This window comes from Phasianus colchicus, chromosome 4 (assembly GCF_987193195.1).
Source record: "Phasianus colchicus chromosome 4, bPhaCol1.hap1.1, whole genome shotgun sequence".
In the NCBI taxonomy this organism is placed as follows: Eukaryota; Metazoa; Chordata; class Aves; order Galliformes; family Phasianidae; genus Phasianus; species Phasianus colchicus.
Genome location: NC_143439.1, coordinates 68025265 through 68050418, shown reverse-complemented (window position 1 = coordinate 68050418; position 25154 = coordinate 68025265). Strand labels below are relative to the sequence as shown.

The window sequence follows — 25154 nt, the reverse complement described above, 5'->3', positions numbered from 1 at the left end:
ATTGCCAGTGGAATAAGTTAGTATCAAAACTGTTATTATGAGGAACAAGAAATTTTAATTATTGCAGCCCAGATAAAGATAGAAAAATGGTGTTCTGCAGAAAACCAGTTCATCCTTAAAGAAGCAATAAAGATTTTAGTATTACTGTTTTGTTCTGTTTTGTTGAGAAATTTTTATCTCTGTAGCAATATAAACTATATACACATACAGCTGAGAACGTAGATAAACAGTTACACAATCATCTACATTTCTACACTAATGCACGTTATGTGCTCATTTCTTACTGCACTCTTCTATGATATCTTCTTTTCTCTCTTCCATATTTTTATATTTCTTGGCATACACTTTTCTCTCCTTCAAGTTATTCCTATTAGAGGCATATCTTTTCAGTAAAAAGTCAAAAGGAATCATTATCCGTATCTTGTAGGAGATAATCACATTTTGATAGTGCCTGAGATCACTGTGGACCAATTTAACACTGTGTAGAATTGTTGTTACAGAAACAGATAGATCAAATAATTTCATATCCTAACAAAAACTTTTTTTTTTAATCTTGTATCAGCCCCATTCCCAGTCCTCCAAAATAAGTCAGAAATGGTCAACAACACAAGGTATGATGTATGCTCACAGTAAATGTGAATTGAATTATGAGGAAGATGATAGTGATGATTATAGTTGCTATGTTAGCTTTTTTTTCTCCTCTATTTTCCAATGTGATGCTGAAAATTTACCATAGATTAGCAATTTACATAAAACCTCCAAGAAGAGTAACCTTTGCTGTAGCATTCTTAGAGAACACTATTCCCATAGTGGTATTTTCATACAAATTTAGAAATGATTTGTATTTTTAGAAATGGTAATATGTTCCTAGAAAGGGAAGGCTAAACTCAAATTCTTGAGGAAGTTCCCAATGAACTAGTGAAAATATAGATCAGCTGGTTTTTCTTTCACACTGTGGTGATACACATCAAATTGTGCATGGAGCTATAAAACTAGCATACTGCATCAAACAGTAGTTACCATTGTCACATAGATAAGAACCTCATCAATATGAGTTTGAAGGTAAAGAAATGGTATGAGTGATACATCACTTAGACCGTCTCAGCACTGTGAAGAACATGAAAATATGACTGGCAGAAGAACTGAAGGTTAGATAAGCACTCAAATGAGCAACTAGAGATGGAGTGAACTATTCAAGGAGTAAAGAACTGTGGTGCTGAGGAAAATTAACCAAAGTCAGATTGGACATTAGAGGTTCATAGCTCTGTTTTTGGCTCAGCCACTGCATGTGGTGGGATAAGAGACAAGTAACTTCTCTACTACCCTCTCTTCACCTGTAGCACAAAGCTTTTGAAATAGCTTTTCTACTGGAGCTGTCTAGAGAAATGTCAGCAGAACAGTATTTCAGTAAAGTCAAAATACAATGGATGTTGAATTCTCTAGAATTTCATTTTAAGGCAAGCAAAGGAAAAGCACTGTTAGAAAGTTAAAAAAAACAAACTGATGGTTTTTTTTTTTGGATGAAATGCTTGTATTTTTAAAATAATTTTATTTTTATGTTTTAAGTGGTAACAAGATACAAAAGATAGTTGCTCTGCACTTTTCAATTTTTTATCCCCTTACAATCACAGGATAAAATAGATTGATCCCATTCATTGAACTTTCATGACCACTCTCAAATAATTACCTTAAAGATTTTTTTAACCTGTAAACTACACTTCCTAGCAAAGCCATGTGAAAAAACATAGTATTTGTTTATTAATAGAACAATAGAATAAATACCTATCATTTAGTGAAACTTTTTATGTAGAGATCTAGGAGAAGAAAACTTTGGTCACTTTCTTCAATGTACTAAGTAGCCCTGTGTCCAGCTGTAGTATAAAACCATCAGTACCAATAACAATCTTAGTACCAAATACCTGGAAATCTGAGCAGAGGAGTAACAGATGAGTAAGAGATAGAAACTTTCTATTTCTCCAGCAAGATTAAAAACTCAAACCTTTAGTTTTAATTTGAATAAATATGGTACTGTATAATCAATGAAAATTAAATAAAGGAATATTATACAACCAAATAATATTAAGATGCTATAATAATGAAATAAGCAAGAGAGTTAGGCACAGTGAGACAAAGAGAATAAATAGGATGCTTACCCATATCATGGGCTCACTCAGGAAACTCCAGTGGAGTGGGTCTTCTGAAGAGAGAGAGATCCTTCCCCACTGGTAGTCAGCTCTTAAATGGGTCTAGGAGAGGTGGAGCCAGGCTCCACCCCTTCCTGCAGCACAGGTGAATTGCTTTTACCTGTGCTCACAGGGCTGACTCATTGCTCACCTCAGGTGATTAATCAGAGGTTCAGGCCGTGACTCAGCAGTTCCCATATAGGTACTTAATATTTTTATTCCTTTTTCCAATTTTTTTTTCCAGTGGTACCCTCTTTAAATTTTGAGCTGAACTCTACGTTACTTATAGAATTTTAATGCTTGAGGTGTGCGCACATGTTCAGTGTACTGATATCTCGTGTAAGTAATGATTGGAAAATTTAAGATTATTAGTATATCTATATTATGGTTTATAAGTGAATTTCTTCAGGAGAGAGTGAAGTAAAATGTTCTTCTGAAAGAGAATTTCCCACACATATTTATTTACAGGTAAGTTATAAGAGTCTCTATTTGTTTACAAATACAGGAAATACAGTTAAGGGTAAGCATCGACAAAATGTAGTTAACTAATGGAGTGGTTTTCAGACCATAGAATGACCTTTAGAAATTGTTGGAGAACTGAGGAGTTCCGTAAGGAGTAGTAATAGCAAATCAACTGTATGGCCCTTAAAATCCAAGGGCCTACACTTGTTGAAACATACATTTAGAAAACTAGGTGACAAAAAATTGAAAAATATTGAAAACTGTGATTCAAATGTAAATAAACAATATGAAGGCATTAATAAAAAAAAAAACTTAGATCTGTCCTATGGTGATAAAAGATCACAGATACACAAGTTATGCTATGGATTTTCAGAGGGTCACTTAATTTGTCAACGTATATTAATGAACATTTCTTTCCAGATCTAGCATCTCTGCCTCTGTGTGGTGACCTAGTGCTTCTTTGTATTTCCTTCTCAGAACACTGGGACCCTGAAATGAGTTCATCATTAACTGTTCCTCTTCGCTTTTTAAAAAACAGAGAGTTTCACTTACAGTTTTTGTGTGTGGCTCTTTGTTTTTGTGTTTTTGTTTTGTTTTGCTTTCTTTTAACTTAGATGAAATTATTAAGCATGCAGTATCTTACGGTAGAACTGTCTTTAAGGGTCTGGCACACATACAAATTGGGCCACGCATCAGAACTGAATTATCTGACAAATGCATTCCCCAAGAGTTTATAGCCCAGAAGAGCCGTGCAATATCACTTTTTTTAAGTAAATAAATGTTATGCTTTAATTTCATACTAATATTTACTGTATTTCAAGATGATTGCTGCTGGAAAGAGATGTCTGATTGTCTTAGAAATTCATTCAGAAACACTTTATGTGGTGTTTTATTGGTTTATTATTTTATTATTATCTGGGAATACTACTACATTTAGTTGAGTGGAATTATTATCTTTCCGGTGGTAAGAGAAACAACTTTTAAAGTCTACTCAAAGAAAAACTTTTAAATTATTATTGAACACATCTTTCTTTCCCAGTTGCAGACTCACAGTTCCCACTGATGCTACTGAATGCTTCAAATGGACTGACAGTGAACAGTTGTCCATCTAATAACAATTCTGAAGTTGTGTTAGAACAAAGGTACATCTAAAGTAAAGATGGGCTGAGAACTTCAAACTTAATTAATTCTCCACCAACCAAAAGACAGTTGAGTACCTGAAGAACTGAGGATAAGTAGGACCTAAAGCTCAGGATATTTCCATCTAAATCCCATGCAAGCCCAACTCTGAGTTCTCAAGATGCAAATGTGTGCAATGTTATCATATGCTACTGATATGAAATATTCTGTGTGAGCAAAAGAAAGAATGGAATGTTAAAATAATGATAGTAATGACCTTCAAAAGATAGCTAGTCCATTCCTCTTCTAAGCTTGACCTTTGCACTGTACACTCTCTAGACTTATCCTCTCCTTAAAGATGAGATGATTTTATATTCAGTCAGACCAGCTGAGAAATTCAAGATAATCCATGTTAAATTACCATCAAAGTTTAAAATTCATGTTGCCATTTCATCATACTTTTATACTTTTGTGTTCTCTGTCATTTTCCATGCCTACATTCTGATTTAGAATCATAGAATGAGAATATCCCAAATTGGAAGGGACACAATAACGAGCATTGTGTCCAACTCCTGGCTCCACACAAGATCAAGACTTATACAGGCGAACTCTCACTTTGACAGCTCACTTTCTATATCTAAAACATAGGCATTTTGTGCAAGCCAGATACTTTCAGAAATGTGGGTCTCTCCAATGGATATCCTAAACCATTTTTCCCAAACTACCTTATGTTCTGGAGTTGTCTCCCGTTTACTTTGGACTGTGATTAAGACTTCATCATTTATCTTAAATTAAAGCTTTGTTTTAGGAATCTCAAGTTAACAGAATCACAGAACGGTCAGAGTTGGAAGGGACCTCAAGGATCATGAAGCTCCAACCCCCTGCCACATGCAGGGCCAAAAACCTCCACATTCAGTACTAGACCAGGCTGCCCAGGGCTCCATCCAATCTGGCCTTGATCACCTCCAGGGACAGAGCATCCACAACCTCTCTGGGCAGCCTGTTCCAGCACCCACCACTCTCTCTGTAAAGAACTTCCCCCTGACTTTCAACTTAAATCTCCCCTCAACTTAAAACCATTTCCCTTTGTCCTGCAGTCATCAACCCTTTCAAAGAGTTGATTCCCCGCCTGCTAGTAGGCTCCCTTTAAGTGTTGAAATGCTGCAATGAGGTCAGCCTGCAGCCTTCTTTTCTGAACAAACCCAGCTCCCTCAGCCTGTCTTCATAAGGGAGGTGCTCCAGTCCCCTGACCATCTATGTGGCCCTCCTCTGGACCCTCTCCAACAGCTCCCTGTCTTTCTTGTACAAACATAATCCCTTTGTTAATTGATAAGATGATTTATCTCCATTTTTGTTTAGCACTATGCATGTAAAAAGATCATTTCTACATTCCCAGATTCTGTCAGTTTTGGCTCTTTTTAAAAAATATATCAACTTTGTAAGAAATGTTAAGGAACTAAATAAAAGGTTCTCCTCATATCTACACTCCTGAAGGAGGGGAAATCTAAAAATCTTATGCTTAACAGCTCAAGGCTTTTGTGATAGAAATCATTTTGTCTTACTTTAGAAGCTTACAGTGCATAGATCTATTTGAGTTAGCAGTCTACATTCCTGTTGGAGTTAACACATCTGAGAAAATCTGGTTAATTCAAGTTGTGTGAGATGAATCTTCCTCTTAATGTGGCACTTGTAGAGCTGTCTTATGGAAAACAAGATCGTTATTGATTCACATATGTGCTTAGGTGAGGAGCCAAAGGTTTGGCCATGGCCATGATGGAAGCCTTTTTCCACCTTGCATGCCCTCAGGGTATCGTGGGCCACGTTGAAGGGCTGTGTGGAATATTTTTCACCCTTCAAAGGTCTTCAGAAAGAAAATCTCATTTTCTCTTCCAGCAACTTAAGATCTGTTATACTAAAAGTTCTTTCTAATCCAATATACTGACAGCACACTGCAGAAGATGCTTGAAATACAAGCAGTAAGGATATACAGATTGATGGATTCAAACTGACATGTCATTGCCTTCTTAAAAAAAAAAAAAAAAAAAAACCACTTTTTTTTTTCAGTTTGGTATGGAATAACTTTGAAATTTCAGAAATAAGAGAAAGTTCAGTGGTGTACTCCTGTCTTGAATTCTCCTAATGTCCATTGAAAAGACTTCATTTAATTTACTCATTTTTGACAAAGCTTATCATTTTAAATTACTGTACTGTTCTCAAGCTGCTCATTAAACAGGAGATATGACGATAAGGTAGGTGCATCTCATTAGCAACGAATATATTATTTATGGCTTCTTAGAAATATGAGTGACCTATAAGTTAACATGGTTGAGAAATTAATTTTTAATTGTATTTGGTCTTCCTGCTCTTTGCATTTCACCTGAAAATTTTAAATAGGCACTTCTTAGTTCAAAGATCTGAAACTTCATGTGTCAAGTTGTAAAAAAGAGCAAAATAAAGGTATACTCCAATAAAGTGTCTGTGCTGTCATTCCTGGAATCTGTTAGAGTTCTGCAATAAATCATTTGCAGAATTATTTCCAGAAGCACCAAATCAGCAAATAATTTAATCACATGTTCATCCTTAAGTTCAGAACAGATTTGCAAACTCAGTAAAGTGCTGAAGTACATAAATTCTCTTTTCTTTCAATAACATCAATGAATTGACATACTGAGTCAGACTAAAAGTTGTTTCTAACCTGATATATTGGCAGTTGACAATAGAAGATATATGGATTGTTTGAAATAGGGACTTGCTGGTTGTTCTCTGGGGAGATTCTCCTAGCTATCTACAGTTTAAGAACTTTCTGAGATACGGGTTTATCCATATGATTGTGTTTAACAAAAAAAAAAAAAAAAAAAAAAAAAAGAAAGACCATTCTTATATGAATTTGCACAATCCCCTTTTGAATCACTTTAAACGTTTATGGGAGCTTTCTGTCAATTTGCTATTTGTTTTTCTATGCTCATTTTAGTCCAAAAATCAACAGACCGCTAGCTAAGTAAAACATACAGCTCATACTCTATTAAAGGAATATGGAGATATCCCTTGATTTCTTGAGTAGTAACTAACAATGTCTAATGACTTTTGGATTTTATTCCCTGCTGTGACTTTAACCTCTTTTTATTTCTTTTGCATCTTCAGCTGCTGTGTTGAAATTTATAATATTTTGGAAACAATACTTAAAATTCACAACGTCTACTTCAACATTTTGTAACGCAAGCACACAACTTTTATGTACAGAACCAGTCAGAAAAGCACACATATATAGGCATATGTATTAGTGCTGCTTACCAAACTTCATATTTTTATTACTTCTTCAGCTACTTATGCCAGTAGTGTCACAAAATAACACCAAATATCAGGAAATCAATTTCACTGATGTATCTTTGATCATGTTCAGTCATTCATACCATCTGTGGGATATGATAACACTGCCATGAGTTTTAAATACACTTTTAAATCAGTATATAAAAGTTCTGTATAGCAAATGTAATATGAGAACCATGCAATTCATCAGTAACTTCAATGTTTTGATTAAATCAGTTCTGCATCACACACAAAAAAATGAGCATACTATAAATATGTTTACTTTTCATTTGAATTAAGCTACTATCCCTATTAATATGTAAGACATCTCATAAATATTGTAGGAAGTAAGATTTTCTTTATGTTTACAGAATATGGCAGCTGATGCATAATTTAAGAGAAAAGAAAATATGTAAATATACAGGTATTTATCAAGAGTACATAGTCTTCATCGTAGAAAATGTTAATTTCCATGAGTATTTTCTGCGAAGACCATTCTGTCTGAAGTTTATCTTTTCTCCCTTACTCCCTTACCTTATGTGATTTAATAATTTAAGTTGATGGAAAAAATCTTTTGCAAATCTGAGCCCTGAAATATTTATTGGAAGGGAATTGTATTGGAAAAACATCAAGAGAACACAGATGAAACTGAGAGACCATCTTATTCACTGGAGTAATGTTTGCAGAATTCTTTACAATAGAAGGAATCTTTGGTCTTTAAATGTATGTTTTTTTCCTAGAATCAATTATATTTTAATGGAATTTCTCAAATTACATGGTGTTTTTTTTTTTTTTTTTTTTTTTGCTTTTTTTGTTGTTGTTTTTTTTCCCTGATATTACCTTCCCTCTAATTCCAAATAATTACAAGAGGCCAATTCTTTGTGAAATAAATTATTTTTTTTTACTCCAATAAGAAAACAAAATCTTCTCCTGATATTTTATTTACTATTCACTCTTCTGCTTTCCACTGTAAAGAGTGTCAAACTACGCTTTTCAATTCTGTTAAACAGACATTCAAATGCTTTTTAAATATTGTTCATGTTAATTTCTTGTAGGCAGAAAATTATTGTTCTTACTTCCAAATCTCACTTAAAACGTAAAAATCTAAAACATTTGAAGATAGATAAATATTCCTGTTCAGCTGCTAAAGCGCTGTTACGAATATTATGCCATATATAATAAAAACAAAAATATTTTCAAGGCAAGACTTCATGTACATAGAGAAATCAATGCTTTCCTCTGGCATAATTCCATATATTTTAGAATGACTCAACACAAGGAACTCACCCAAGCTACTTTCTGCAGCAGACTTTTAGAGGGATTTTCTTTCTATAGTTCCTTCATGGAATAAAAATTATGTCCATAAAAATGTACATAAAAATACAGAACATCTCTTTATTTTCCTGTTGTTTCATTTTTCACTGTATTACTAAAAAGTATTCACCTCTGGCCACTTAATCTTGTCATTTTCTGAAATGATTCTTCACTGTCATTTCTCTTCAGGATCATTTATAGAAGAACAAAATGAGGCTAAACTTACTGTAGTTGTGGGGAAGTCTTAAAGCATGATTTTTACAACACTAAATTTCTACCAGTAAAGTTGCTAGAAAAAATACATATTTTCCTTTAAGAATTTTTTATTTCACAGCATATCTATTATTTATTTCATAATAGCTTATCTATTAGCTATTCAAATCCCAATAATTTATTTTAACATCTTATTTCATTCTCTTGTAATGAGAAGTTTAATCAGCTGCTTGGATTAAACACATCTTGCACATGATGTTTTTTTCAAATTGCTGAGTTCTTCTATTCCAAGTCATTCTTCTGTGTTTCCATTAAGTGGCCAGATTCCCATGTCTTCTTCCTTCTGTCATACTCATCAGACAGAGAGACCTTGAAAAAAATTAAAACTTATTTATTTCTTAGATGACTTTTCTTTACCATCAACATTCAGGATGAACTTCTCCTGGAAGGACTCATTTTGAAGAGAAGGTGCTGTCTTTGAGGATGTCTGCTGAATTTTCAGTAAGAAATTTCACTGTAGCTTGGCAGATTCTGTCATTCAATGGACTGCATTTGTCTGTAGTGAAAGAAAATTCTCTGTGAAGGAAAAGGAACAGAAGACGCTGAAGTGATCAATTTTAAAATGTGTGGCAAGAGGTAAAATCAACAATTGTCTATTTTGTTGACTGCACACAGAGCATTCAATATAATCCAACATAACTATCTTTGGAGGATACTATTAAAAGTGTTTCACTGAATTTGCCACAATTATCTGTAGATCTACGTGGAAAAAAAGAAAAAAAGAAAGATTATAGGAAGTTATCCACACACAACAGGAGTTTGACACATATGGGCAGTATCTCTAAACAGAAAGATCCAGGATTCCATTTGTGAGGACCTCTCAAATTGTGAAAGATATTTGACTGTACTCTAATGGGAACAAAGAAATAAACAAACAAATGCAATGGCAGAAACAAACTGCTAGTAGATGGATATTTAAGGACTTTTTCCACTTCAGTCTCAAAGAAAAATACACTATGAGAAAGAGGGTGTAGAGAAATAAGTCACCACAACTGATGAACAAGGGATAAAAGCTGTTTTTTTTCTAGATTAAAAAGTAAATGAGAAATGTCATCTGCATGTCAAATGCTAAAATGCATTATATTTACTTAGAAAACTAATTGAAAACAAAGGTGATTTTTGGTGCTGCCTCATGAAATTCTCTTCAAGCTATATCTGATCTGAATACTTTCCTTAACTTGTATTTTCTCTAAATTAGGTACTCAGATGGAAACACACACGAGGTAGAATGTTTGTATCAGTTTTTTATTATTTCTTTTCTTTAGGATGGAATCATGCATATTTAAATTTTCACTGAGGTATTTCTAACTTGGTCCAACAATGTTTGCACTAGGACTTTGATCTTTATTACTTTGGCCCTTCCTTTGCCTTCCTCCTTTTAGTTTACATATATATTTACAGTAGTTCACCTTCACCTACACAAAACTAAACAAAACAAAAACAGTTATGAAGAATAGCCATTCCACCGGCATTAATAATTAAATATTCTGATCCATATCAGAATTTCTTTCTGGAAGAGGTAAGAAGGAAGTACCAAGGCAAGTAGATCTAACTTCATTTCCAGTGAGTGAACAATTTTTTATGAATTATTATTCCCTACTACATACTTATTTCCTACTATCTACTTGTAATAGCTGGATAATTTTGATATTTTCAGAATGAAGAATGTTTTCTTCCTCTTCTTTTTCTTCTTCTTTTTCTTTTTTATTTTGTCCTGAAATGATGTAATTCTTCTTTATTCTAATACTGAGTACGAACCAATTAGTATAATTGAATGTAAGCATTTCAATCATTTATTTTGAGTTTGAATGTGAAGGGAGGGGGGAAATCAACCCAGAATGTTTATCATTTGACCAAGAGAGAAATATATGTGTTGTTGCATGACATAAAATCTTGTTACCTCTAGAAATAAAATCACAGTATAGATCTGGAAGTCTGAAATCAAATTCTGAAATCAAATTCTTCTTGAAAGTATCTTGAAACTAAGTCCACTGTGATTAGCATGCACTTTATATATACCTTGCCAAAGGTGAAGTTATTACAGTGTGTGATTGTGACATAAAGTCCTGCTTGGCCCTAAGTCTTACATGTTTTTGCAAGCCAAAAATTGAAGTCGAGGGCACAGAATATCTTATTCAACACCAGTAAAGAAAATGGACAGTGAGGTAAATGGCTTATCAATGGTTTCCACTTTGCACAGCACTGTTGTCAGGAGTGGCTTGAAACCAATGCAGAATGCTCATTAATTTGTTGCTGTTATATATGGTACCAGAGGCTCCCTACTGTATTCTTTAAGCTCGCAGATTAAAGTTGAGATGTTTATAAACCTTCTGATGAAGCTGGGGAGTCTGCCCAGAGCTCTTCTCTCTCACAAAGAAATAGTACTTTAGGTATGTTTGTAATTAGCTTTTGCTGCATGCTCCACATGCAAGTACCATCCTTTCAGACCTAACAGCAGCTAAGTCAACTGTGCTGTCATTATATAGAAAAGTTTTTTATACTGCATGCCACTTACAATCTACTCTTCTTGAGAGAATAATAAACCTGTATTTCTCTTTGTCTTCTTCCTCTTGTGCTGCATGGATTGAATTCTATTATGGGATGTATATAAGTGGGAAATGATTCTTACTTCTTAAATAGGAGAAGTAGATCATGACTTCAAGTTGCTCTCTCAGAATTACACAAACACATCTGCATACTTCTTTTTTTCCTCTTATTTTCCCTCAGATAATTTTTTCTTTAGCATAAAATTACAGTCAAGGATATACTTGTCTAGTAGAGCAATCATTTCAAAGCATTACCTGGAGAATTTAGTGTATTTTCTGGCTTGTATCAGATTAACTTCTGGGACAATGAGTTAGGAATATGACAAGAAAGAGAATACAACAAAATGAGGTTTGTTCAATTGAAATACATTCAGACACACAGTTTGATGCAACACAGACTGTTAATATGCTGGCCAGACTTTTTATCCCTGCAGAAACATATGACTCCAGGTTATAACTCTCAGTTTGAGACTGAGAACTTTAGCCTCATCCTTTGTGGATATTTGTCCTCATCACAACAACAACAACAACAACAAAAGGAATTTGGTTCCATTTAATGGAAAGGCAGGCCTTTGGCTCAGTTCTTGGGGAGTAATAGATATGAGCCTCAGCTAAAATGCACTGGCAGCAGTAGGTGGGAATAATCTATGACATATGCACTATCTTTTAGCAAGCCTTTATTGTCAACCTTTCAGTCTCTTCAAATCAAAGCCCTCATCAATACAACAACTGAAATAATTTTACAACTTAAGAAAAAAAAAGAACATTGCAGGCAAGAATATATCTTAAAGTGCAAAGAACAACTGAAGGGAAAAGAAAAAGAAAAAAAAAAAGAGAAAAAAGCTATTTTTGAAATTATGTACTTATACACATAGAGAAGGTTGAGGGATGCAGGCAAAGGGGCAAGTAATACTAAATGATAAATAAGCTCTCAAAAAAAGCATCCAGACCATACTGCCTTGTGAGAATTTTCATTATTTCTGAAATTAGAAACTGGGCATTGGGATTGGGGAGAGGGTAGGGTCACAAACCAGCTGCAGCTCATTTTAATTAAGGTCTAATTAGCAAGTAAAGCTTGCTGGAAGCAGGAGAAGTCCATGTCTGTATAATACAGATCAGCTCACTGTCTCAGTTTTTGAGAATGAAGGGGTGGCAGGATGCTACTGGCAAGGAAGGAAAGAAAAATGAATAAATTTAAGGGTTCTCGTGATCTTCTGTAGGTAGTTTGTTTTTCTGAAATGTGTCTGCAGAGAATTTTCTTGGGTATCTTTGTTTTATGGTAAGAATAGTTTAGAAATAAGGGTCTATAGATACTAGGTATGGACGTTTAGCCTTCTACATTTATTATTTCCCTGAGCTTATGGAATTTCCCTTTCTCTTCTCATTATTTTCTTTGTTTCTCTGTTGTTTTTTAGGTAGCTGGCTGTGGAGTATGTTGTAAGATCCATTTTTGTGCAATAACTAAAAATCATACCAGTTTTATCCTGATGTTGAGATACTTCTATGTTATCTGGCTATCTGTGATCTCTTCATAGATAATAATAGTTGCTGCATTTAGGAGATTTGTAGTAATCTTGGTTTATTTAAATCTAGTCTTTTTTACAGACAGTTACCCTTACTGAAAAATACTAGCAGTGGGATTTCCTTTGTGGAGAAGTCAATATGTCTTGGGTTCTATGTATATGTACTTAGAGGAAGTATACTCATTTGGATCTAAATATTCTTTACTGCTACCACAACTCTATTAATCTAAGGATGACGTATAACAGGAAAGTCTGCATTATGAAATAATATGAGAAGGTGAATTAGAAATGTTGATCTTGACTCTAATGTTATTTGTAGACCACATGTGGAGGGGTGTCACTTGAAAGGGAAGATAATAATGCATGAAGTTTCAACTCCTCATAACTGCTATGTATTTTTTTTTAAGTGTTCAAAATGTTGGGAAGCCATGGTTTTGAATGATGAGTTGGCAAGCTTTTCTAATGACAAAAATATGGCAGATGCTGCCCACAGCTTGTTGGGAAATGGGGAAGGTCAATAAAGAACATGAGAGGAAATAAATATTTCTAAATTTCAGATCCTGGGCAAAAAGAATAGAAAATGTTATTGGAAGCCATTTACAGGCATCTGGGCGACAGGATATTGACTGCCAGTGGATAGCATGTGTTTACACAGTGTGAGCTGTGCCTGATAAAGATTTTTCTTTTCTAGGGTGGAAATGATTTACTCTCTTCATGGTGGGAAAGCGGAGGATATTGTTTACCTTGATTTCAGCAAGATTTCATAGCAAGGTTTTTGTCAAATCAGAGATGAGTGGAATATAAGGTGAGTAGAAAAACAGCTGATCTGCAAGACTAAATTTTGAATTTTAACTGGATATTGATTGAGTGCTCTTTTTTGAGGGTCAATTCTAGAATTGGTGTTTAGCGTCTTTGTGTGTGACATGAATAATAGTCTTGTAGCAGTTCTTGCTCTTGGTGTGATCCTACCTCAGGAGATCTGTGGGTGAGACTCCTAGTGCAAGAGGTGAGGTTACTTAAGATTGTGCGTGCTGCTTTTCTGACTCTCAAGTGACATTTCTGTGCTCCTTGAGCATCCTCCTATACACCAGCTACTATATTAACTGACCAGTCCCTCTTTATTTATCTTGGACTATTTTGACCCTGGAGTAGGGCACCTGTTTTAGCAAGGAGGTTGGGCTTGATGATGTCTAGAGGTCCCTTCTAACCCACATGATTCTGTGAAGTATTGTTTGGAGTTATATGGTTCTTAATGTTATAGCTTCAGGAAAAGTAATCTGAGATCCTAGTCTAATACTGTTGTCTGGTCATCCTGTTTTGAAAGCAGAAGGTAGTCCTGTTTTGAAAGTTATATGTAGGTCATGGCAGGACATCAGAACTTAGAAAATGACTTTTATTGTTTGCTTGCCTAGAAGGAAAAACAGTTGTTATTTAAAGTTGTGAAACTGTTTCAGAAGATGTGCCTTCTCATTAACATAAAATTTCTGCCATGCTGTAGTGAAGTGTTGGCTTCTGGCTATGTTAAACTTAATTATTTTCCTCCTAACACCTTTTGTATTTCATGATTCTTGCCTTATCAAGTCTGATAGTAGTTGCAAAAATAAAAGGGAAAGTGCAAATAATGTTTATTTCATTGTAACTTGTTCACATTTTATGATCTGAGTAAAATAGCCCGCATGGTATTTGATTCATCTTTTTTTTTTTTTTTTTGTGCTGGCTTAATATATTTCTTATAAAAACAAAATAATTACAAAACCAATTTGGATGCAGCTTAATCCTAAGAGTATCTTTTAAATTGAATTGTTAGCTTAAGCAACAAAACCGAAAAGAAACCTAGTATTGCAAGCAACAGTCAAATATGTGATATATCCTAGTTTTCCTCTGTAAGTGATATTTGGAGATACCTCTTATTCTCTGCTTGAAAGAGAAACTGAAAAGGAAGCATCATCACGGAACATCAATATGTTAAAGCTGGCGTTAAGCTAGGTATTAATCAACCTTGTGACTTTTTTTTATTGTAGCCTAACATTAAGGGCAATGCCATTATCTCCTTTAAAGTTTCATACAAGTATATATTATTATCAGCATTCATAAATTTTGAATTATCAGCTGATGGGTAGTATGGTAAGGATTTAAAGAAGTCCATGGATCTTTCAGAATTCAGTCTGGAGTACTAAAGTAGAATTCAGAAACAAAGTATATTAGCATTAAGAAAAAAAAGGAAAACACAAAACACAAATCTTTCCATTTCACTGCAACTTTTTTTACTTCAGGATATTTTTGGACTTAAGCAAAACTACAGAAATGAGAGGCCTACTTCCCTGCTTTGTTGTTGGTATGCCTCTTCTCTTGTGTGGCTAGTGATAGGACTAGAGGGAATGGCTTCAAGCTGCGCCAGGGAAGGTTCAGGCTGGATGTTAGGAAATACTACTTCTCTGAAAGGATGGTTGGGTGCTGGAATGGGCTGCCCAGAGAGGTGGTGGAGTCACCAACCCTGGAGGTATTCAAGGAACGTTTGGATGTTTTGTTGAGGGACATGGTTTAGCGAGAACCTTTGGTGATGGGTGAATGGTTGGACTGGATGATCCTTTGGGTCTTTTCCAACCTTAGTGATTCTATGATTCTGTGGCTAATCCTGTCTTTTTGCAGCATCTTGAAATTTAGCATATCTAGCTTGCTTAAAAGATAGGTTAGCCCCAAGCTCACAAATAGGAGAGCTGTGGTCGGAGTCATGACTGCTGCAGACCTCTCTCCAAGCTCAAAGACACAGAGTACCCAAATGCATGTATGAGATGCACCTTTGTTCTGCTACTGCACACAACTAGGTGGCAGGATCCCCTGCCAGCATGCATTCAGCATGCCTGTTTTTACATTGGTCTTAAGAACTATTATTTGGGATGAGCTTTGTCATGCAGCATGATATATAGTGCATTAAAATGTACTCCTGTTTCTTCAGTCCTGCTTGCATGCCTTGATAGGATTTCCTTTCTTCATAGCTCTGGAAATAATTTCCAAATTTTTCTCCAAGCAATTACACCAACATAATACATTAAAAAAAAAAAAAAAAAAAAAAATCATTGTCAGACTTTAATATTTGAAAAGCATACAGAACTCCCAGGTGCCTGTCGACCAACAATAGTTGGAAGTTATGTACAACTTTTGCAATGTTCATCCGGTGTCTAACAGTCTTTGTAGCATCTGTCAGGGATGAGTGTTGCCTTTCTTCCTCTGGATGGAGAGACAGAAAGATCTTCAAAAGCACCTGACCAACCCTACATTTAATTTATTGTTATGCTAGTCAGTATCTTCATAGTACAGAGCTTTCCAGGAGGAAAAACACTTTGTTGTGCTGTTGAGATAGTTTGCTTCCTCATTTCCTTTAGGATGTTGCTTCCAGCTCTTCAGATCAGTGTAACTGTTAAAATAGCTGCAACTGCATGTATTTTGTCTACAGGGACAATAAAGAGAAAAACCTCTGCCCCGTCGGAGTTATTCTTGGCTTTCTTAAAATTGAAGAAAGTTCTGGCTTCTGGAAGTCTATCATGGTACAATGAGACAATGATCACCTGGCCTGTTTAGTTTGTGAACAGTTAAGATCCGAAACTTTTACTTTATACTTTCAATCTATCAAAACCAGGAGACTTTGAATGCATTACTACTGAAGATAGCAATGGACAAATTGAGTGATGTTTCCATTTCAAGGTTTCTAAGACTTACGAAGCTGGAGTCCTAAGTACAATTACATCTTTTTATTTGGAATAACTGTTGTATAACAGCCTAAGCTATGACTCCTGCTCTCAAATAGTCCAGGTTACTTTCTGAAGTGACTTCAAAATCTAATTAGATCTGAAGGCAAATTTCTGGCTGAATTGCATTGACTATCAAAGCACTTCACACAGCTTGAAAACCTTGCTGTTGAACAATTGTTTTTTTTATTTTACTGCATATGATACTCAAGGCAAGAATGAGGCTTGCAGTGACACAAGAATCAGGCTAACATTGGAGTTTCTATTTCCTACTCTCTTTCTTGAGGCCTTAACAGTTTACTTTTAACATCTATGCATATTTCAGACTGCTAGGGTTTGAGGTTGCTTTGACTCTTTCTGCCTACATCTTACCACATATCTCTTCTGGTTTATTTCCCTGTCCTTCATCTATTAAGAATCATTATTTGTGAGCTCTTCTGCACTTCAGAAGTCCACTGAAATTTGAGTAATATGGAACATCTAGAGCGATTGGAAAGTGAGATATTGCAGTTTTTCAAGGTACTCTGGGGAGTGTGCACTGCTCTTGTCATGAAGTATAGATATATTGGTCTATCTGTAGTAGATGCATACTATAACATTTTTGACAACAAAGCTGTGCTAGAATTTACTATACAGCCACAAGCATGTTCTCAAGCACATTTTTAGTGCATTTGAAATCAAGTAACTGCAAGTATAGTTTGATATTTATGAAAACTGGGTTACCAAACTGAGATTCCAAGCAGTATAATGTAAATCTGAGCTTAATAAATGAGATTTGTTATAATTTGGAATTTCATACCATCAAGAGAAGCAGAATTTGATCACAACTATGTTGAAAACTTAAATGTAGAGTAGTAAAGGGTTATGTTCAAAATATATATGAAATAAGCTTGTCTCAAAGCAGAGTCAGTTTGAAAATCTTTCAGTGAAAGACCAAGCAGAATGTTTTAGTCAGGTAAGAATAATGAATGCTGTTGAGGATTTGTATATGAGTTCATTCTTCTTTCCTGCTGTCTGCAGCGATGTCAGTTGCTCATATTTTCAACTAGTAAAACACAAGCTAAAGTTATAGGTTGCTAAATATAGCTAGCTTGCCACATCTGTTAGTTTGATGGTTTATTTGTAATGAAGACCCTAGAGCAAAATCCAAAATGCTGAGATAGAAGTAAAACCTTGCTATAATTTTTAGTTGCAGCTTAAACTAATGGAAAGTAAACATGATAATAAAGCCAACAGTAAATGAAATATGGAAAGGGGTTAACAAGAGCATGGTTCCTCTCACTGCATTCCCTTTAAGAGGAAAAGAGTCATTGCTTTACAATCTATCATCACCTTTGAAACTGCCATATACCAACTCAGGTTTTCATCAGCTGGAGGTGACTGTAGCATTCTTTAGGGGATGATTATTGGTACTATATTCTACTTCTGAAATGAAACCAGATGTGAGCAGGAAAAGAGGAGGGGTGCTGAAGAGAGGGGGGGAGGTTATATCCCTGGCCAGATTACTGAGGGATATCAGCATAATAAAAGGGAAAGTTTGTTTCAATACCTATAATATTGAGAATAGTAGGCAGCTTTTTCACAGGACGTACATGTCTCACACTTAATACTTCTAACATTTTAAGGAACAAATAGGAGTGCTTACCAAGTTTATAAGTATAAAAAACACTTGAGACAATAAAATGAAATTTTTTATTTGCATTTCATAAAACAACTTGTGATGATTAGAATGACAAGCTTGTCTCCTTCCTTCCCTTCTATTCACTGTATTAGTTCTCAAAATCGGAATCATAACTGTGACAGCTCTTCCAAGCATTGCTTTACCTTGCAGACTGACTTTTTAGAGAAAGGTGAATAGAACCTCCTGTACAGAAAAGCCTTTACAAATAGATAAATGATTTTACTTTTATCAACTGAAGAGGTGCTTTGAATGGTGTAGCCTGCTCTGAGCACAGTTTTGAAACTCTGTCCACCCAGGATCTGTCTCCTAGTTCCATCTGTCTGAGATCTCGTCCATAAACCCCCTTTTTTTTTTTTTTGTGACAAGAGTTGGTGGCCTTTTGAGGAAAGGCTGTCATCTGTAGGTCAGTGGGTCAGTGCCTGTTTTATGCATAGTTTTCTTTAGTAAGAAGTAATGACACATCTGTGATTTTCTATTGAGTTCTAATAGGGACTGTAATGTTCTATCACTTGGTAAAACTTTTCTCTTATAACATATATATCAGTGTAGAACAAGGCTATAATGGGATGAAAGTTACTCTGACCAACAAATATGCTTTAAGATCCCAAAATGAAGGAAAATCTTGGGGAAGGAAGCTGTTTTTATCAAATGCAATTTTTGGATTGTCTTGATGCAATGCATAGTGAAAATTGAGTGAAAATTTAAGCAGAAATATATGAGGGAGAGTACTTTTATACACAGTTCCTCAAAATTGCAGTTCTGTGGTTGTTTTTTTTCTTTGCATTCAAAACCTCTTTATTATACTTCATAAATATTTCCATGCCTATCTTATGGTCTTATGCTATGCATATTGAATTATATCTGGAAACTTTAGCTGACCTTTAGCTGAACTTTAGGACTGTGGAGACAGTTATCCTGCAGGAAATAATTCACAATCTTACATCACTGAATTAAGATGCTGTAGCAATTTGTTTATTCATTTTGGTTTACACTAAAGCATGACTAAGATACAGAAAGCAACTAAAAACATGCAGTTAAACTTCTTTCAGATACTTTTCCCAGTGTTTGTTTTTTGGGAAGTGATACACCACAAGACTGGCTTAAAGAAGTACAAGGTAGATTCAGCTGATGACTGCAAGAGTACCCCTTAAACCAGAAATTAAAAAGTGTTAGATATACATGGTAACTAAACAAGATATGATGATGATATACTTCTAAACACCTTCAACTTGGTCTTTAGTCACTTGCATATGACAGAGCATGCTTGATCAGACAAAGTGTAGGTGTTTGTCCATGTTTGCATTCCATCATTGTTCTCGCTGCCTTCATCTCCCACTTAAAAGAACAGAAATTATTCATTATTGTAGCAAGCTGTCCAAGTCAATGTTGCCATAGAAACTTTAACTTGCAGAATTGTTTTTCTTCTTAGATTGTTCATTTTTGTTTTTATCACTGATACTAGCTCTGCATTTAGTAATTGGCTTCTGTTTGTAAGTGAATAAACAAGGGTGTATAGGTTCCATGTGGAATGTGATTATTTGTTTCTGGCACCCTGGATTCTGTATTGAACATAGCAGCCAGCATATGAATGAGCCAACAGTATATACTGAAACACTGTTAAGCTCAAATTTTCTACAGATCTTTGCTTTAACCTGTCAGAGAATGTGGTAAATGGCAGGTATTTTCTGAAGCTTTAGTCCTTAGGAGATTTATAGCAAAAATCCCCCCTCTTCTTATAACTAGATGCCTACGCACAGCCTTCTTTACAACGAATCTGATAGAAGAACAACCTCAGAACAAAGATAGAACAAAGAACCTCAGAATGATGCATCATATAATCACTCAGCGCACTTCAAACTTGCATGAATTATTTTATAATAAAACTGAATTGTTTTTCTGCTGGTAATGTGAATCTACCTGGCAAAAGATTTTTGAATACAGCCAGCTGAAAGATCATGGGTTCATTTCTTCAAGACAAGATCTGACCTGATAGTTATGAACTGAAGTTCTAATAATCATTCCTATTGATCATTGCTGCAATTACGTACAGATACAAACTTCTCAGAGAAAAGCCAATAGAAAGCTATAAATTATTTATATTTTGAAAATAACTCAGATTCTCTCTTAAATCAGATTTCAGTTTAGTTGTGATAGCTACTTGAGAGAGGGGAAAGAAAACAAATACAAATACAAAACATTTCAGGTGCAGATATTCTCAAACCAAATTTTTCAAGTGGGAACTTAGCCTGATGTTATAACACTTATAAGGTCTTGGTTATTTACCAAGAAAGTAAAAAATAATATCAAATGAGACTGTTAAAAGTAGTTCAGCTATACACAACATCTTCATAATCAGAAATGTTATAATAGCTGTCAGTCCTGTCATGGTAACTAGAGACACTTATTTGAACAAAAATTCTTCCTGTTATTTCACAGGTAAATAACTCTAGTCGTATTGAATACAATGCTAAGCCATACCAAGAGAAGTTGGACCATTTCTGTTATAACCCTTGAGAAAACTGTCTGAGGAAGAGTAGAGTGGCAACATTAAATCAGAGAAACACTTTAAGAAATGTAATGTCCTAGATACTCCTGTTAGATCATGGATCCTAAACCAGCATTTCAACATAAGTGAACGGAAGCTTGTTTTTTTTTCTGATTTGCGGGAGGTGGGGTGAGTTTTCCATTTAAAAGCATAGAATTCCAATATATAATAGACCTCACTTCTTAAGTGCTTCCAGTTTTCCTTGATACTTTACTATAGAAAAAAGTCAGGATTGCTGCACTAGCTTCATAAGTATTTTTTTATTCAAATGTTTGTCAGACTTGTAAATGAATACATCAGAACTTCTCTATTACTTTGAGGATGGAAATTTTGAGGTGTTAGGTGCTCAGATGAAATATCAGTAGGTCCTCTTCTGATGTCTGACAACATTCAAGGAACCTGTGAATTTGTTGATTAGTGGAGGAAGTTGCTTTTTGTGATAATTGACTAAGGATAACTGAAAAGCTGTAGCTAATTGAAAAATACCTATTGAAAAATTATCATATGGAGAACTGAAATTGTGGACTTGGTTTATAAAGTATAAAGGAATTTTTGGCAGTGTAATGAAATGGTTATTTTTGATTAGAGCTAACAGAAATATTAGTAGGAAAGTGTAACTTTTGGCAGATCCAGCAATACACATCTTTTTCCCTGAAGCATCTTCTCTACTTTGTTTGCTTAAATGATAATATGAAATTTTGTATGAATTCTTATAGTACCAGATAGGAATAACAGGACTGTCTATCAAGACTGGCTACTTATCTCTGTGATGTTTTTCATATCTGTTTGAGGTGTTTAAACATTGAAGATGGTGTGAGGTACTACAAGTAGTTATACAGAAGTGTTAATCATCAGTAGTCATCAGCTGTGGGAATACAATGCTGCTGATAGTGCTGTTGGTAGCTGAGAAATCAACAGCTGTGACTCCCATATACAGGAAATCTGTCTCTCTGGGCTAGCACATGTCTGAAATGACCACTTAAATGGATTTGATGACAGAGCATAGATCAGACAAACTTGAATTAATGCATAAAAATGTTTGTGTAATGAATTGCCCAGGCTCCAGGTATGACTAGGAAAACATGAGGAGTAGGGAAGAAGTAAATTGAGACAAATTTAATTCATGTGGTTTCTCTTAGAAAAAAAGAAAGTTCTGTCCAAAATAGAGAACATATTCCTATGGAATTTTCAGTCCTAATGTTGATTTGCTCACTTCTTGAAAAGAAGCTGTTCATTGGCGATAGTCCACTGAAATCAAACTATCTGCAGAAAACCACCAAGTCATGAAATCTGTTAGAGATGGTGCACTACAGATCTTTCCTTGTGTTGCTGTTAGCAGTGGCATAAGAGAGGTCAATGTCACCAGAAATGGGAGCAATTTCTCCAAATAGTAGGTTTTATGTGTGCCATAAAGATATTTTCTAAGAACAAAAGTGATCTGGAACTGATAAAATGTGTGTCGTGGTAGCAAGTTTTATGTAAAGAATTCAAAGTTGTCACTATGTTATGAGATTAGAATGTAATACTTTTATTAGAAATTAATCAGCTTTATTAGAATTTTAAACTGTGATTTCTTGCATCCTTCCTTTTTTATGTTTATCTGAAGTTTACAATGAGAAATCATTTAAACTTTTTTCCCTAAATAAAATTAAAATGGAATTCACAGTATCATAGGTTGAGATTGACAGCCCATTTTTAAGGCCTTTTTTTCAAGTGGAAATTGTTATTTCAAAGCGTTATATACTGGAAATCAGAATGCAAGGAGTAGAATGAGGTAATTTACTGAGGGTGATTATGCTGACTCTACTGAAAGTTGGTTCTTTTGATTAATGCTATAAAATGATTATTTCTCTAATGCTTATATAGTGAAGGTAACTGAATAGCTCAGTCTAAGAAGGGTATGAATGTGCTGTGAAAATGAACTGTGAATAGTCCTCTTTGTTTCCCAAATATTACAGTTTAAAAGGAGATCTACTGAACTCTGAAACTAAAAGTGCTGCAGTGGAGTGCAGAAGTTTCCCAAGGTTAGGAATCCTCATTCTTTACACAACTTTCCAAATGCTCCCTAAAATAAACAAACAACACAAGTGTAATGCAAAATAAAGAAACAAACTACAGTGCTGTGTTGCTCTCTTAGGAGTGTACTTGAACCTCATGAAAGAAATGTTTGAACAATTCTAATCTAGAAAGGATTATGTCTCAAAAACGGATCAGTGATTTTCATTTATAAAAGCACCATAATATTCAATCTTTTACATAACAAGGACATCCTAAATAGACAGGAAGGTACTGAATACGTATATGGTAACAAATACAGCTTGAGTGATGAAATAATTTGGAAGGTCCTGTGTGTGTTCTTGATCTGTGTGTCTTGTGTCTTTTTCCTCCACTCATGTATTTAGATGGGGGACAAAAGTGATTCCTGCACTATAACTTTAATTTTTCAGTCAGTCTGGACCTACAAGAGTTCTTTCAATGTTGCTTTACTTGATAAAAGTTCTCTTAAACACTAAAATTCTGTGCTTTTGGGCTGTCAGTGGCTGAAAAACTCCCACCAGCTTCAAGTTTGAGCCATGACAAGCATAGTTTCTTCTTGTGGTGTCTATGTAGCTATGAAATTTTTAATCTTTTTATTATTTTTTTATTCTCTTCAGAGGTCACATGCACTAAGCAAAAATATGGGCAGAAGAATGGAGTAGCCAGATATGTTCAGTTAAATCTAGCTGGGTGACTGAACCTTTATGCCTGAAATTAGTTGAGATAGATTGTTTCTCTGAAAACACATTCAAATTACACCTGTTGATAGAGACATAAACAGATTCCCATGATCACAGTCATATGCCTAATGTGAAAAGCATGAGCAAGATCTCCAGAACAGCCGCCTTTAACTGCATCTCTGTCAAGTTTTTTAGTTCATCTCCATACAAAATAAAAGCTGTTTCAATAAAAAATGAAATCACCTTCTGTATTGGAATGCTTTTGAGAGAATTTTGCATTAGTTTTTTTTGTTAGTTTTCTGCAATACAGCGTCTAAGAATGGCTTGCAGTGAGAAAAACCATTCCTGTGAGGAGATTTTAGAGCTGATTACTGCCTGGTGTAGATTGATTTCTTCTAGTGAGGGATTTCATGCAGTATATAGGTCTGATGAGAATATGCCTTTCCCACTCCCGTGTCTCTCTGCCCTGAAGGAGCACATGGATATTCTTTAGGGCTCCCTTGAGGTGATGGCCTGATCCTTCAGATTCTTCTTGAATCTGTGTTTATAGTTGTCCTAAAATAATAAAGACATCTGATTTATAGGATTTTTCTGTTTTGAGAGTGCACTTAATCACTTTTATACCTGACAAAAAGCCAACAGTCATGAAGAACAGATACCCTCTTTTTTTTTTTTTTTTTTTTCTAAAATAAAAGTATGATTATTCCTTATCTTCTCTCTTCTTTGATAGGATGCTGGTCAGAGTGGTTAACGAAATGCACTCTACAGATGAAGATAACAGAAAACCCAGTATAAAATATCTTCTAGGTAGCTAATATCTTTTTACATAGATTTCCCTAGTGTTCTCTGTAGCCTTGAGGAAAAGGGGGCATAAATATCATTATTTGCTGTTAGGTCTGTCTGCTTCAAATTACTGCAGAAGTCTCAAAGACCAAATATCAAATTCTATTTCATGTTTTAATCACCATAAATTATAATGTTTGCAGATATGTGTTACATTTATTGCTTTGTATAGCAAGAATATTTTTAGCAACTCTAGAGGATGTTACTGTGAGAAAATAATTTCTACAAGAGGAAAATGATAGTTGCTTTTAAATTACATGTTAATCTGGGAGCAGTATTTAAGCTAAACAGTATAATAAAGGTAAATTTTCTGGGCATTTAAAGTAAAAGCCTGGGATGTGCAATTAAAGCAAAGTGTCAGGTACTCAGGGTTTTATTTCTGCTTTTGTCATTTGCTCACAGATATGTGAATTTCAAAAGAGAACCATTGTGAGAGCTGATTACCTGAGAAGTCCAGATGGATAATTCATCATGAAGGCAATAGCCTCCTGGGTAAAGAAGCGTATAATATGGAGAAGTAGTAATAAATGCTATGCTGAACATGAAATTGTCCCATACAAGTAGAAAAATGGATTAGCAGGATGAAAATTTAAAAAAGAATGTGTGAATTTACTTCGGAGTCCAACCTTTTTAGCAGATGTAATAACAGCTCTTCCATTGAGAAGTTGAACAGGTTTGTAAAAGGGACTTTTTCTGCTGTGCACTGTCTCAACCACTACAGCACACTAGCTATAGTATTCCTTGGGGGGAAAGGGCAGTACATTTCTTTGAAAAAAGATATTTAGACTCTAATTTGGATTGTCCACTCTAAATCCCCTGCAATGAACAAGGGCACCTACAGCTCCATCAGGTGCTCATAGCCCCATCCAGCCTGACTTGAATGTCTTTAGGGACAA

General features: G+C 34.9%; 1 long non-coding RNA gene across 1 annotated transcript in view; it reads left to right on the top strand.

Moving 5' to 3' along the window:
* The window catches only part of LOC149918323 (uncharacterized), a 77041-nt gene extending 52210 nt beyond the window's left edge, over window positions 1–24831 (top strand). Inside the window, exons 2-3 of the long non-coding RNA XR_016466543.1 lie at window positions 13418–13531; window positions 24661–24831. This is a non-coding gene — a long non-coding RNA (uncharacterized LOC149918323). The remainder of the gene's footprint in view (window positions 1–13417; window positions 13532–24660) is intronic.
* Window positions 24832–25154: the final 323 nt, after the last annotated feature.